Below are 14,290 nucleotides of genomic sequence, written 5' to 3'. Positions count from 1 at the left end.
CGCCCCATTAGCCTCCTGTCACTTTTTGCCAAAATATTTGAGACAATAATTAACCATGCTCTAGTCCATTACCTTACAGATGCTAAACTTCTGACTGACAAACAATATGGATTTAGACAAGCCCATTCCACAACAGACATCCTAACTGTAATCTCTGAACGTATATACCATTCACTGGACAAAGTGGGGGAGGGCAGAGCCGTAGCTCTAGATATATCTAAGGCTTTTGACAGGGTATGGCATGGTAAATTCAAAATTCCCCAAGTTATTTACATCCTTGGCATGGGTTTGCCACAGCTTATTGAGCTCTTTGGAAATATGCTCATCCCACAACAACTTGCTTTTCCAGATCCAGCTGTCAACGATCTTCCCCTGTATTGTGACGGGGAGAAGTAAAGATAAAGGGTCCACTAAAGTGGGAGAAAGTTTGAACGTATCCCAAACAGGATCATATAGGTAACCCAATACCTTCTCAAAGGCTGGGGAGGGAGAAGAAATAGTTTCATCCTCCAACATTTTATCTTGTATCTTAGAACAGTTAGAATTGCAGGATCGCAAATCGAATCCTGCAAGAACATTTTTATAAATAGTAAGTAGGGACTCTTTGTCACAACCGGTAGTGACAAGATTTATCCATGTAAAAATTGTTGGAAATAGCATGTGATGCTGTATCTTTTGCATATTTTTCTGCATGGAATTTCAAAATGAAGTTCAGAATGAAGGGGCTAGCATTGAACCCAAATATAACTGTTTTGTACCTGTAAGTACATAATTTGTCACCCTTTTTAAGGAAAAACAAAATCTGTTTTTATCCTCTTCTGATTTAAGGTGAATTTGTAAAAAGGCCTTTCTTATATCACCTAATAGGACATATTCGTTTTTCCTGAATCCCAACAATAAATCCAATAATTTAGCAATTAAGTTCACGTCCATGTAGGCAGCGTCATTAATTGATGTCCCCTCTCAACGTTTCAGGGAGCAGTTAAATACGGGACAAATTTTTGTCATCACTCCGGATGAAGTATGAAGATTATATTTGGGTGGAACCCAAATATAATCTTCATAATTCCCAGGCGGGACAAAAAACTGCTCCATTATTCCACATTCCTCATAATCCTCAAACACTTGGAGGTACTCATTATACATTCCCTTCCTTTCTAAGGACTCTGCTACTCTCTTCATTATCTTTAAGGAAGGCACAAAGTTACTTTTTACCTGTGGGAGTTTATCATGATGCCACGGTATTTCCCCTCCTCCAATACAATGGAGTCTTTAAACTCTATCTTCTCCTTGTCCACGGCAGGTAAATTAATCTCTTCATCGATTCCTCGTTCAACTGTGGATTGGAGAAGAAAGGCTTCAATCCATCCTCATAAGAGAGAGTCGGATTTAGAACAGAATTGATTAAATAGCTGTTGCATTGATGAAGGGATTTCACAACGCAATTAAAGGGAGGCGACTCTACCTTATTCAAATCTTCATTCAAAAAATGTTGGCTCTCGCCAAACGGAATTACGTAATCCCCGTGTTTCCATGTGTTGCTGTTAAGACACTCAACTAATCTGAGATTATTTAATTTACTCAGAAGGTCCAAACCAATAATCCCTTTAATAGGAGTTCCGTTTAAATTCTTATAACCAGAACAGAGCCGGAATCCTTCTTGAGTTAAGTTATTAGCAACTTTATCAAAATTATCAACTTCGAATTATAAATTCAAATAACACCACAAATTTAAAAGGATTTTGATCACCCAATTTTATAGATATATTGTACTCCTGCAATCTCAAGGAGTCACTGCCAATCTACATGTTCACAGCCATATCAACCTTCCTGGGTTTTATGTTTTTAGCAGAACACAATTTAAATATAATTGCTTGGGCGAAAAACTATCATTAATTCCCAGTATTAATCAAACAGAAAAAGTAGATAGGTTGACCATGTGCTTTCATCGATATTCTAAAGACAGGAAAAATACTGTTCTGTTGTCCAGAATATGTTGTTCTGCCCACAAAGGACTTATTTCCCTTAGGGCACATAACACTAAAGTGGCTTTTTAATCCAGAGATTGCACAAGGGTAAGGAAACCTCTTACTTCCACGACAAACTGCATCTGAGTGATCACCCAGACACTAAGTACATAATTTCAATTGTTTGGCTCTTTGGCATTTAGCTTTGAAGGAAGGAACTTTATTACAGTTCTTAATCGAATGATCTGTAGCTTTGCACAGCTGGCATAAAAAGTGGCCTTCACCTCACGTGAAGAAGAAGATGCCATATTGGATTTCATCTTAGGTGAAGAAGGTGCCAATTTTCACGTGCAATTTTCCCACCGAACATCGAGTGGGGCAGCTAATAAACATTCCGTAATTTCAAACACGTGGGACATTTAGTATTTAGAGAAGGGAATCTTTCACCACTTCTACTCACTCTCTCCTAATAATATCAGGAAATTTTGCAAATAACATGTGGGCCATTAATGCCCCTGAGGTTCCACCCTCAGTAAAAAAGTCAGCCCCGTAAGACTTATCAAGTTCTGTCAGATCTCGCTTAACCTTTTCAAGAAATGACCTTAAATTTTTTTAATCCATTATATGAGACGGAGTAGGAACAATCTTTTCAAAAACCCGATTGCTAATTAAATCTGCATTTAAATATTTTTCCCATAAAAGTTTCAGAGCTACATCATAATTGTCTGTTGTTACATCTAGACTGGAGACTTTATCAAAGGCATCGCCATCTAGTTTTGATTTAAGCACTAACAATTTGTCAGTCTTATTCAAATTATCTGTACAAAATTCGAATTTATTCAGAAAGGTTCTGAACAAAAATTATCATCTATGGACGTTCCGGAAAACCTTGGACAGTCCAGTTGCATTTTTATGGGCATAACTATCAAAAGTTGAAAAACTTAAGGAGCATCTAATTTCAATTTCAACAATAACAATTTTTCTTCAATTTCCGAAGAAAACCCTTCCAAAATCTCACAGATGCGATTTCTCCTCATCTGGAGTCTTGATTAGAACTAGGTCTAACAGATCCCCCTGATCCTTGAACCAACCTCTAATTACCGTCTCTCGGGACCTTAAAATATCTGGTGAAGGGTTGTTAACTTCTAACCACTTCACCACACTATTTATACAAAGCTTTTTGGCTTCCCACTTAGTCATTAATGTAAACAAAAGTCAGTAAATATGGACTACCGTAGCTGAAAAATGTAGAAAGGAAAGTCCTTTAAAAAAAATTACTGCGCCCTCTGTAGATGTATAAGGAAAAATTCAAGATGGCGCCCGACTCTCTCTTTAACATGGTAAGTTCAGGAAAAGATGTTATAAATGTTGCAGCAATTCAATAACCAGTATACACCAGTTCTGCACGGAATCCAACTAGCAAGGTGCCTAGACGGACGCGAACGGTTACTCAGACCGGACCCAACAACGGTAAGATATCCTCACACGGCACGAGAAGCAACAGCAACACGATTCCCCGACCAACTCAATCGTCGCTCTCCCCACGTCTTTTTCATCACCTTCTTTTATGGTCGTTGTAGGCCGGCTAAATTTGCATATTGCGAGAATTCGTGTGACTTTGCGAGATATCATCCTTTACAAAAGACGGCAGCCGCCATCTTGATCTTTCTTTATCGATTTTCGGTCGGTGACGCCGAGCCGGTCTCGAGGTAAGTCTTTCCTTTTCGTCCGTCTCTCTTACGCACCCACACAACACGCAAACACGCGGGCGCTTATCTCCTGGATGCACATTACACTCCCCTCTGATCTGATGATCACATAGAGAGCACTGGGGGGGGGGCCTTTTAGTGCGTGTGCTTCTGCGAAGAGGTACATTCACTGTTTCAGATTCGGGCTCTGGATCTGGTTCCGCCTCATCAGATGAAGTATCGCTATCAATCTCTGGAGGAGGTTCACTGAATCCGTGCATCGGCAGCTCATCGCTAGACGCTTCACTGCTTTCTTCTGTAGTTGTGTGACGCACCTCGGTAGCTGGGTGAAGATCTCGCACATGTCGTGGGGTTCCATCGACCAACACAGACTGCTGGCTAATCACTCCAGATATTTGTCCTCGCTTAAACTTGTCGGTGCACCGATTTCCTGGGGGCCGCACCCACACTGGATCTCCCACTTCATATCTGTTATATGTTCCCTTGTCGGCTGGCTGCATAGTGTTGATTCCCTTCACTCCGACTCGGTACATGTAAATAGCATTCGCAGGTGCGGTTGAAGGGGACGTCCTGTCCTTTGGCGTAATGTTGTACCAATATGTGGCTTCTGTAATAGTACATCGCTTCCTGGCAGCAATTCTCTTGATGCTGCGATGGCTTCTTTCAGCAATGCCATTTCCTGACGGCACAGGCACACATCGCAACCGTAGTCGGACGCCCCACTCATCTAACAACTCCCGGACTTGCTGGCTACAAAACGCTGCATCATTGTCAGTCAGGAGCTCTTCCGGCGCACCTCGCTCAAAAAAAATGGATGATAGGTGGCGAACAACATTTGCTGAATCCTGTCTGGTCATCTGCCGCCACACCACAAATCTCATAGGCCCGCAATCAATGAGAGTTAGAAAAGGCTTGCCACTGTAATGGGTAATATCCATGGCCAGCTGCTGCCACACACTCTCAACTTCCAATCGACACTTCTGCCATTGCTCTGGTGCAGGATCAATAGACTGGCAAGCCTCACAATTTCTGATGATCTGTCTGACATCCAACTTGGTCACTGCTGGGTATACGCGCCTCACAAAATAAAGGGTCCTCTTGATACCCGGATGTCCGCTCTGTGCATGAATTTTTTGTATTTGACATGGGTCGATTGCAACTGCACAAGATCGAGCAGTAATCTCCATTCCCATCTTCACAGCTTCATACCATTTGTGAGGTACTCGGGTCAGTTGGTCAGCACGATTACAATGTGATGGCACCAGAGTGACGCTCAGTGATAGCCCATACTCAGATACCAGGATTTTTAGCGTGTCTAGCCTTCTCCGTATTAACATTTCGCTTGCTGCCTTGGTACGGATTTGTGTCCGTCCTGAAAGTGTGTCAGACACCCAGTGGTAGACACAGAGAGAATCTGTGTACAAGGTCAACTTCTTAGACTGCCACTGCAGGGCCAGATTTACCCCCTTTACAACAGCGTCCAGCTCTGCCAGGTTGATATGCTGAGAATCTGTTATGGGCCGCAGCCAACATGCATCCTCGAACACGTTTCTTCCTTGCTCCAATGATACTCCCAACGCCAAAGAACTGGCATCAACCCACACACCTACGTTGTCTCCGTTAACACACCACCGCCCATAGGCAGGGTCCTTCTTGTTCACTCTCTCCAGTGTCTCCTTAATCATCAGAGTTAGTAGGACATCATCGGATATGTCATCCCAACCCGTGGTTGTTAAATTTGCTCTGTGTTTAATTACACCAACAGCTGCGCGGAGCCAGCCACAGACCGGTAAGTGACCAAGAAGTTTTCCACACCAAGAAAAAACGGTCCACCTTGTAACGATGTTGGGGATGCTTGTAATTTCACTGCCACGCCTCCATTGTAGGGTGCCATCCTCTTCATAAACATCCAATCCCAATACATGTGCTCCTTCCCTTAAACGTTTGGGATTCTTGCATTCCAGACCAAACTGAGCCAACTTTTCTTTGACACATGACGCAGACTGTACATCTTCATTGATGTATACGTCATCAATGTAAGCTGACGTTGAGTCCCTCATGGGCTTTTCTTGGGACAATACTGTGTTGACAATAGTCTTCATGATCTGTAGTGCCACATTTAGGCCAAAGCCGAGGCATGTAAGGCAGTACCTCTGCCCCTGGAACCAAACTGTCTGGAACGGCCACAACGTCTCATCAACTCGCACCTGTAAATAGGCTTTTCGCAAATCCAATATCGAGACATTAGTGCCTTTCTGACGCCATTCCCTCAACTTGCTGGCGCATACGTCAGCATCGGCAGTGTAGGCTTCAATATGCTTGTTAAGCTCCCTATAGTCCAGCACGGGCCGTACTTTCGACTTGTTATGCTGGACTACTGCCATCAAGGGTATTAGACCCTTGGGAGGCCCAAGCTTGTCCTCAGGGTAGGGGATTAACCAGCCATCTTGGATCCACGCCTTTAGTTCCCTTTCGTATTCTGCTCGGGCCTCACTGGGTATAGGGTACTTTGCAACCCCATTCTTGAGTTTAGTCGGTGCCATTCCCTCGGTCCACTTCCAAGATGCAATCCAGGCCCTCTTGCGAGAGTCGTAGTCCACTGTAAAATCCGGCCGATCGATGTGGAGCGCTGCACACACTGGGGCCTCCAAGAATCGCACCTTTCCATCCCGATGAATTGCGACTCCCCCCAGCGCCTTGATGGCATCGTATCCGAGCAACAGGTCAAACCCCAGGAGATTTCCTTGGGTCACGAGCACATTGTTCTTAGTGGCTGCACCAGTGTCCGTATAGATCTCGACAGTTCCAGCTCCACAGCATGTCTGGGTCTCGCCTCTTATCGTGGTGACTTTGATCTTTCTCTTAGTCCAAGTTGGACACAGCCTGGTGCTCACTATAGTATGCGAACAGCCTGAGTCGAGAAGTACTGAGCAGGGTATCCTGTTTACGTAGACGGTCATCACTGGTTGCGCCTTGTTCAAATTTTGCTCGGGGAGCAGGGCGGCGCTGACGTCCTCTCCCCTGATACGTTTCCCGCACAGTTTTGGGCTAGATGCCCCAAACCGCCACAATTAAAACAGCGCACACGCCCCCTGTTGGTGCAATTCCTTGCAATATGTCTGCATCGGCCGCAGCGAAAACATTTCCCATTGCTTGCAGGGTTCTGATTCGGAATCTCCCGAGCGCCATCTGGCCTGTCTGTGTCGCCATCACAACTGGTTCCCCCAGGTCCTCCTCATCTTTGATGATGGCTCGAGCACGTTCCATCAAGTGTTCCATGGTCGTTGTTGAAACGCTGGTTGAGGCTCTATGTAGCTGCTTCACCCGAGTGGGAACGCCCACCACAAACGCGTACGCGAGCGTCCGCTCCGACACCCCTCCACCAAACAAGACTGCGAGTTTCTTTAACTCCACGAAGAAAACGTCCACACTTTTCTCCGGTAGAAGTTTTTGGGAAGCAAATTTTTCATAGGCCGTACAAGGATCCATGGCGAATGCCTTGTACAGTGCAGCTTTAATTGCGGTGACATCTCCCTTTTCGGCAGCACTGAGTTGCTGATATACACTCAAGGCACCCCCAGCCAATCTCAGGGGAATCACAGTGTGTACCCTTTTCACCTCACAAAGGTCGCACGTCAGCTCGACCCTTTCAACCCAGTCGACAATGGACGTGGACCCGTCAAACTCGGGTATGAGCTTTAAGTCGAATTTCGACTCGGTCATAGTCCTAGAGGCCAAATTGCCGAGATAGCTTGTAAACAAAAGTCAGTAAATATGGGCTACCGTAGCTGAAAAATGTAGAAAGGAAAGTCCTTTAAAAAAAATTACTGCGCCCTCTGTAGATGTATAAGGAAAAATTCAAGATGGCGCCCGACTCTCTCTTTAACACGGTAAGTTCAGGAAAAGATGTTATAAATGTTGCAGCAATTCAATAACCAGTATACACCGGTTCTGCACGGAATCCAACTAGCAAGGTGCCTAGACGGACGCGAACGGTTACTCAGACTGGACCCAACAACGGTAAGATATCCTCACATGGCACGAGAAGCAACAGCAACACGATTCCCCGACCAACTCAATCGTCGCTCTCCCCACGTCTTTTTCATCACCTTCTTTTATGGTCGTTGTAGGCCGGCTAAATTTGCATATTGCGAGAATTCGTGTGACTTTACGAGATATCATCCTTTACAAAAGACGGCGGCCGCCATCTTGATCTTTCTTTATCTATTTTCGGTCGGTGACGCCGAGCCGGTCTCGAGGTAAGTCTTTCCTTTTCGTCCGTCTCTCTTACGCACTCACACAACATGCAAACACGCGGGCACTTATCTCCTGGATGCACATTACAATTAATTCCCTCAGGGTCATATTTCATCCCTAGAGAACAATTAATAAAATAGCAGAGATATAATTATCCGGCAAATGTTACCGTGGCGAAAACCGCTAATATTATTCCAAAATGGAATCATAATCACAAATCAATAAACAACGCTAACAAAATTTGCCGTCAGCAATTAATCGACCCCAAAATTAGGTCTCTAAGGAATATAATCAAGCGACACTTTTATAACCGAACTCAAAATTCCTGAGCAACACCAAGGGTGCCTGAAAAAAGCAGGGGGGGGATTAAACCCTTTCCTTTCCCACTATTTTTTTAAAATAAAATTTCAATTCACATTATCATTCGAAAACTGACAACAGTAGTAGCACAAAACAAATTCAATGTGAACATTAAAACATGGCATTAACAATCACAAATCAAACATTAGTAATCTCAATTCAAATCAATCAATTAATTTAAAATTAAATTAATATTTAATGTGTGAAGATAGAACGCATTCAAATTTATTGTGATTTTTACATTTAAACATTTAAATCACAGAAAAAAATCATTAACGGTTTCTTTTACTCCTGTTTTTTTACATCTACAGAATTTGAACTGAACTTTTTTTTTTCCAATTTAGTCACAAATAAATGATCCTTGTGGGATTTTAATTCGAAAAATGCAATTTTAATACGCCCCAATTTCAAGGTTGAATTAAATTATTATCTAAACGCAATTTCAAATGTAAGAAGAATTCTTTATTTTTTATTTTTTATGAGTGCAAACACATCGTTACTCGAGACTTAACATCAAGGTCTTATTAGTTTTTAGCGAAAGAAGTTAAGCAATTCGACTTTAATGAAATAAAAAATACTTTTCTGATTTAACAAAACAGAAAAAAAAGCCTTATTCCTCTTTTTCTTTTTTTTTTAGAGTTAACAAACTATGGTTTCTAATAATTACGTTGAAACTTATCCACAATAATTTGCTCAAATTATATAAAAAACACTGGAAATCTGCTCGTCTTAAATCAAGAATTTGCACAAATTATATAAAAAAAACTAATCGTTTTGCCAAAAAATGAGAATGTAAGAAATTATTTCTCACATCCCAATTTACTCCTTGCAGAGGCAAAAGAATCCACAAATACAAAAGCCATACCTTTCAAACTCAAAATTTATTCCAAAGTAACAGAAATGAAAGTTTATTGGTTCTGGTATTGTCCTTTTGTAAAACGGTGGCCAGTTTTGCCTCTATAGCATAGAGCCGGTAGTATGAACTCCTATTGTCAGAGTGTTAGTTCTTTGTTCCTCATAAGGATCCATGTATATTAATGGTGGACTCGGCGGGAATGTTGGCACCTATAATTAAGCATAATGCGAGACGCTTGGGACTCTAGTTGAATTGAGATAAGATCCAATATTTGGTAAATAAAACGTGAAGAAATGTTCATGAATGTCATCCTTTAATTAGGATAATTTCAGCAATATAAAATTGTTTCTGTTTGTAGAGATGTGATCCTTTGTTCACCAACAGTTTGGTGATACAACATTAAGAAATTGACGTAGCTCCCTTCACGTGTGGGAGCTGCTGAGTTGGAGTCCATCCCTTGCCGAGTTCCTGCTTAGACTGAAAAATAAAAGCATGATACAAAAAGGATGCCAAGCAATTCACTTTACTCATTCAAAATTAACCAATCACGGCCAACCACCAAACTGCGTGGGCGGCCTAAACAAAAAAGATGGCAAATGTAAATGGAATTTCTCACAATTATCCTAAAAAGAGCACTTTTAAAACAAGAATAAAAGGGGCAAGTGCTTGGACACCCCTAACTTGTAGTATTCTGCATGTCCCTGCTAAAGTCCATGTTAATAAAATCAATATCACTTGAAGAAAATTTAATTTTTCAAACTAATGATATTATCATTGTTTATTCAATATTTGCAAAAAAAACTTTCATGTGATTTCAGCAAAAATTTTAAATGTAATATTATAATATTTTCCTTGTAATAAGTTTGTAATTGTTTATTGTGTCTCTTTGCAAGTTTTCGAGTTGAGTGTGTTGTGTCAACTATGTGCTTGCAGGTTGTAGTGTTGAGAGTTTGTTTGCGAGTCTGCGATGAACAAGTCTATTCTGAGTTGTGTGTCTCTCTCTCTGTATGTAGAAACTCTTGTTGGTTCTCACCAATGGGATTGAAATCCCACAACCAAAATATTGCTTTGCTACAAGGTTTCCCACCCACAACAATTGTGGCTATCACAAATGTTCAAGACTATACTTAAGTACATAGCGGAAGGAGATCGAAAATTTAAGTATTGTAATCTTTTAAAAATTTATTGGGCAAATAAACTGTCCTCCCTGCTCTTGTTTTGTATAGTTTGGTCAATTGTTCAGATTTGTGTGTTAATGAGTGTAAGGTGTTGAAACTGGGTGTGTCATGTGTGCCCAAGACAACAGAGTCGCACTCAATATGGGCTTTCTTTAGTCTGTCCACCAATGCTGTTTCAATGGTCCAAGGTAAGGAGGGTTGAGAGGTCCATGGACCATGACATTTTGAATGAAAGCATGTGTCCATCTATCCATGTTTTGAGGTACATGCGCTGAGATTGTTTGTGGATGACGAGACAAAGAAGGTAGCCTTAAAAAAATATGACCGAACTCATGAGATGTACGATGAGATATCTCTACTGAGTATATTGTCAGGTATGAACAGATAAGTCCATAAAGCAGTTCTGAGGATGAGTAATCGAAATCTGATTCAACGGCAGTAGAACCAAGTAGAATAATAGGTAGTGTTTCAGACCAAAACTGTGGATGCACTAAACCGCTCCACCATCCTATTGGAAGCTGGATGATAACTGGTTGTGTGAATGTGTTAAGTACCTAAGATACTGCTGACCAGGATCAGTAGTTATTCGATCAGATACTCTGAAATGAGCAATCCAGGAAGAAACAAAAGCTTTTGCAATAGTCTCCAAAGAAATATCAGTTATTTGGGCCACCGGGAGAAACAGCTGACACATGTTAATATGTAAAAATAACTAGAACTGACAGGCCACGGCCCCAGGATATCTATATGAACATGTCGGAAATGCGCTACATGAGGGGAGAAACATTCGAGGGAAGCTTGAACTTGTCGGTGAACAAAACTGAAGGCAAACACGGGTCCAACAAGTAATAGTTTGTTGCCAATTCAACCAAAAAAACGGGCTGTGACAAGTTTTATTGATGCAGAAATGCCCAGGTGCTATAGTACATGCATTGTCTCAAACACCATGCGTTTGTGTCGTTCAGGTACCGAGGAGGGGGGGGTCTAGGGTCCCCAGTGACAGTGTCACAGAGTATGGTACACTCCGAATCAGGAAGTGGAAGGTAGGAGAATTTGCAGAATGAATATTTTTCAAACGTTAAATCTAAATTTTCTAGAGTTGGCTTGTCCTGTTCAATGTGCGAGTCTGCGATGAACAAGTCTATTCTGAGTTGTGTGTCTCTCTCTGTATGAGTTAATAAAGGCAGAAACTGTGAGGGCACCAACAGGTTAATTTTTGTTAATTTTGTTACAGAAAGAATTAATTAGTAATTCCCATAAGTTAAACAGTACAATATAGTCTAGACAAAAATGATTTTCTGAACCAGGAAGTACATATATTTTCGATTTATGAGTTTTCATGAACAAAATGTTATATTTCAATTTTCCATTTTTATTTGATACTCTGACATTTTTTTTTGTATTCGTTAACCATGGAAAATCAATTTTTTCCCAAGTTTATTCGTTTATTTCCGAGATATCACTTCTTGAATTGCTTAATAATTTTATGTTCTACGTATTTATCTTTATATTTAAGTATTTTTTCTTTGATCTTCCTTCATTTCATTTTTTTGAGACATTACTACATTCACCTATGATTTTGTTTTACTCGTCTCTGTTTTTGCCAGACAATGTGAACTTTTATGGCCTACACACATATTTTGTCCTGAAAGAAACAGTCTTTTTTATGTTTTCCACCACATGCACCACTTTTTTTTTCTTTATTTTGATTCGACTTTTGTCTTACAATCTGTATTCGTGATATGCTTTCTCATCAATCTGATTATTATCTTTTTTTAATATTTATTAAACACTGGCATTTCTCCATTACCTTTTGCAGCGTAATATTTGGGTCCTATTCCATAATGTTAAGAATTCTTGATCTGATTTCTTTATCCTTTTATGCCGTTAGTCCTTGTACAAAAAATGGACATCTGAACATGTCACTTCCTTTAATTCCTTTAATTTAAATAGCTTATACTGTGACCAGATGGGGCACCGGCAATGCCGGGAGGACCTTGCTAGTGGATTGAGAGACAGCCGGTCTCCTGAGTGGTCCCTATAACACAAATTCAGGAGATTTCGCATGGTTGAATCTAATGAGGAATATGATGATAATGGTGATGATGATGGAAAAAGAGGAATGTGTTCTTAACAGATAATCAAAATGATCTCCCCCCCCCACACACACACACAAATGGAGAGTTCAAGGGTGCCTGTGCGTGAAATGGAAATCATAAAAGTAATTTCCAAGCAGAAAAAGTTGGTATTTATGTTAATTAACAGACCCCCAAAGAAGATGATAATCGCCTGTCAAGTGGCTAGAGTAAGTGGTAATCGACCATGAAAACCACTTGAAGGAAGAAGGCAAGAAAATTGGTTATTGCAAGGCAGACTGGTGATCATAAAATCCGCCTTAAGGAATACAACAGCTGATAGTGAAACTATAAAAGTCACCAGTCCATGGAGCATGTATATTTATTGCTTTTACCGAAATAATAATTCAGTTTTGCTATAGCCACCAGCGAATTCAAATAAGGAGAGGAAAACCTTTTTTTTTTCCTTTGATAATTTTAAAGGCCGTTTTTTTTATTATTTATTTTTCTTCTGCGTCAGGGTGTTCAGAGATCAGTGGGAAATATTTGGACCTCCCCCCACAATTGGGAAGCGGAACGTTACTGGACCCAGAAAAAGGACGGCTTCTGATTGGTTGACGGACATTTGGGAACATATTGAGGAGGCGGAATTACAGCTGACCAATTTTAATATAACATTAAGCGAAGACATCTGAAGACACTCTGCCACGTGTCTTCAGCGACCCTCCCCTAATTGCAACCTGGTTGAGATGTATTCCTTTCTAAGTTGAACTTTTTCCCCAAGTGTAAACTGCCGATAACAAAGAACTTTGTTAGTGAACGCCAGCCCCCAAAAATGTGTAAGTGATTAACGCATTTGTGTATATACTATTTGTAACGTTGAACGCAAATAATTATTTTACGTTATGAAAAAAGTTAATCTTTGACTTCTTTTGTTTGTTTTTTTGGAAAACGCTGTTGCTTGGAAGTGCAGTCTATTTTCAGATTGGCCCTGTTGACAGATCAGAAGCCAGACCAAGATTGGAGACAAATGAGCGAACTACGGCGACGGGGACAAATCCCACCACTAGACGGAGAGAAAAAGTGATGCCACAGGGATTAGAGCTAGTTTCACCTTTCTTTCAAACCTGTGCATCTGTGCCGACCCTGTAGGGGTTACAATACTGCATAATTGACAAAATCATTGTCCTCTTGTTTTTCAATATTTAAATACTTATATCGAGGAAGAAAGACACTTTTATCGAAAATTTTTGACAAAATTCCTAGTGTTTGACTAAACAACATGTCCTCCATTTTTTTTTTTTTTTTGAAGGATTAAATAATTTGAAAATAATTTCTGTTCCTAACTTTTGTCATAATAAAATGATTTTTCTACGTCTGACCATGGTTCATATCTTTGGTAAATATTGTTTGAAACCTACAAAATAAATGGAAAATGTTGATCTAGGTTGTATTTAAATTCCGATATTGAATTTGAAATTCCTTCAATCGAAAACATCCTCAAACCTGATGATTTTGTTGTTCTTGTAGAACTTACCAACAAAACAAACGCCCACGTGTTTGTGCCTTGTGTAGGCATGCGCGACAACAAAACTTGGGTTTTTATAAGTGGAAGTCTCGAGGTTGTCAGGAATCTCCGGGCGCATGCGCAAGAGGAGGGATTGAGAGAGTAGTATAAAAGGCAGGTCGAGTGAGAAGGTTGTTGTTGTTGTCATTGGACGTTACAGTGACGCGTGCGTTAACAGTTGATTAAGAAGTTGTTTTTTTTTGTGTCAAGTCGCGCACCTCGGTGAAGGTGAAGGTCATATAAGTCGTGCACCTCGATGAAGGTCATAGTTCTAGAAAATACGTTTTCCAGACATGATTTATTGTCTTTTGTCAGTTGTTT

The 14,290-nt window shown here is 40.7% G+C and overlaps 1 protein-coding gene across 1 annotated transcript in view; it reads left to right on the top strand.

Annotated features, from left to right (window-relative positions):
- Positions 1-13,781, top strand: part of LOC145246011 (uncharacterized) — a 43,140-nt gene extending 29,359 nt beyond the window's left edge. Inside the window, exon 2 of the transcript XR_013863063.1 lies at positions 12,923-13,781. The gene's annotated coding sequence lies outside the window, so the exon portion shown is untranslated. The remainder of the gene's footprint in view (positions 1-12,922) is intronic.
- Positions 13,782-14,290: the final 509 nt, after the last annotated feature.

The sequence above is a fragment of the Euprymna scolopes genome, chromosome 23 (genome assembly GCF_053919585.1).
Source record: "Euprymna scolopes isolate OS-2025 chromosome 23, ASM5391958v1, whole genome shotgun sequence".
NCBI classification, from domain to species: domain Eukaryota; kingdom Metazoa; phylum Mollusca; class Cephalopoda; order Sepiida; family Sepiolidae; genus Euprymna; species Euprymna scolopes.
This window is presented reverse-complemented; position numbering and strand designations above follow the sequence as displayed.